This window comes from Aplysia californica, unplaced genomic scaffold (assembly GCF_000002075.1).
Source record: "Aplysia californica isolate F4 #8 unplaced genomic scaffold, AplCal3.0 scaffold00667, whole genome shotgun sequence".
NCBI classification, from domain to species: domain Eukaryota; kingdom Metazoa; phylum Mollusca; class Gastropoda; order Aplysiida; family Aplysiidae; genus Aplysia; species Aplysia californica.
In genome coordinates this window covers 318,534-320,797 of record NW_004797937.1, presented here as the reverse complement: position 1 = coordinate 320,797, position 2,264 = coordinate 318,534, and the positions used below count along the sequence as shown (strand labels likewise).

The 2,264-nt window shown below is 39.6% G+C and overlaps 1 protein-coding gene across 1 annotated transcript in view; it reads right to left on the bottom strand.

The window, feature by feature from the left end:
• The window catches only part of LOC101859667 (adenylate cyclase type 3), a 40,743-nt gene that overhangs the window by 37,609 nt on the left and 870 nt on the right, over positions 1-2,264 (bottom strand). The window lies entirely within an intron of this gene.

The window sequence follows — 2,264 nt, the reverse complement described above, 5'->3', positions numbered from 1 at the left end:
ATAGATAGATAGATAGATAGATAGATAGATAGATAGATAGATAGATAGATAGATATGTTTTTGTAAAGTGTTTTACGGAGCTCGGGACACACCTAATATTTTCAGTTGGTAGAAAATTTTGAATTTTGCCCAGGTGGCGGCCGAAGCCTACTCTTATCGAATTTAGACCACCAAGGGATCTTTAACGTGCGCAACTTGCCCATGGGCCCTCCGAGATTTTTCGCCCTTGTCTGAGAAGGATAGGTGTAGATCTTTCCTACCAGAAGATCTGGGGTGTGGCAGAAAGACAGCTGTAAGGAGGAGCCAAGGAGTAGGAGTAGAAAGGCTGCAGAAAGAGTCAGGAGCCAGAGGAGGGGGCAAAGGAGGTGGGGGGTGGGGGCAGAAAGTGGAAATGAAAGCAGACAACAGAACATTGCTAGAGAGCAGGAAAGGAGGTGAAAGGAGACAATTTTAGAGAAGAAATTTTTGATCTGGCAAGAGTGCAGCTGTGTTTTGTGTCGGTCTGTGATTTTCTCGGTTGTTTCTAAATGCCCGACAGATATTGTGTCGATATTGTGTGTAACAGTGAGTGTTGGGTTGTGAAGAGTGCTTGTTTGCAACTGGTGTGTTTGTCCGGTCTGTGAACTACGAGTGTTTGTCGAATTTCCCTTCTGCTATCTGTGAAGTGAAGAGCAAAACAGTCCGACATATTTATTTTGTGAGTAGCCCACAGTTTGTTCCGAAAGCATGGAAAATCACGAGTCAAGGGAAATAAGCTTGGAGATCCTAGAGGAGCTTAAAGCCTTTCGAAAGTACAGTGAGAACAACTTTTCTGAAATTAAAAATGAAATTAAGAACTTTAGAGCAAAGTTGGAGCGCTTCGAGATCGAAATAGCTTCAATAAAAAATTCAGTCTGTGAAATTAAGGAACAGCAGCACGTGCAATGTCTTGACATTGAAGAAGTTGACTCGAAATGTGCTGCACTGCAGGATAACGTTATTAGATTGGAAGGGGAGATGGAAAAGGCAGAAAGGTACAGTAGGAGGGAAAATTTAATGTTCTATGGTGTGCCGGAGGATTTGAGGGAGGAGCCGCAAACAGCAAGAACAAAGGTAGTAGAAATACTTGGAAAAGTGACAGAGAAAAGCTGGGAAGATCGTGATTTCACACGGGTACATAGAGTGGGGCCCAAGAGGCAGAAGGACCGCCCCAGGCCCATTATTGCAAGATTCCAATATGCGGAGGACAAATTCCTTGTTTTGGGTGCAAGAGAGGACCTAAAGGAGCAGGGGGTGAGTGTCGCCGGTGATCTTACACCGCGGCAAAGAGAAGAACTTAGAGACCTGAGAGCAAAGGGGAAACGTGGTTTTTTTAAAAATGGAAGACTTCACGTGGAAGACGTCACCCATACACAAACACAACACGGCCAGCAGAATGAGAGAGAGAGAGAGACAGATAGATAGATAGATAGATAGATAGATAGACAGACAGACAGATAGATAGATAGATAGATAGATAGATAGATAGATAGATAGATAGATAGATAGATAGATAGATAGATAGATAGATAGATAGATAGATAGATAGATAGATAGATAGGGAGATGTAAAGTGTTTTACGGCGCTCGGGACACACCTAAGAGAAAGAGAGAGAGAGAGAGAGAGAGAGAGAGAGAGAGAGAGAGAGAGAGAGAGAGAGAGAGAGAGAGAGAGAGAGATAGATTCTTTTTTCTGATTTGGTGCTAGATACATGTATTGGTAAGTTATGAATAAATAAATTATGAGTTTTTGTAGAATACTTTTCTTTCTTTTTTTGGTTCAGCACCTCTTGTGTCCATGTAAAAATACATTTCTGTACGGACTTTATCAAAAACGTTGATCGATAGCACAAAAATGTATATTTATAGCAGTTTCCAAGGACTCTCAAGCTTTGGAAGTCACCAAACTCTGAAACCAGGAGACCCCCACCTTTCTCAATCGTGAATATCTCAACTTCGATTCAAGATATATGGGTAATGTTTTGTCAAAAACAAGGCAACTGCAGAAGCTTTAGGATGGTACTAGTAACTCCATATGCTGTATTTGAAAAGGTTTGGCAAAAGGAGGAAATACTATCAGACTGAAAGGAAGGCCACCTAGTCAAGCTGCCAAAGATCATCATTATTATTATTATTATTATTATTATTATTATTATTATTATTATTATTATTATTATTATTATTACTGTCATTATTATTATTATTATTATTATTATTATTATTATTATTATTATTATTATTATTATT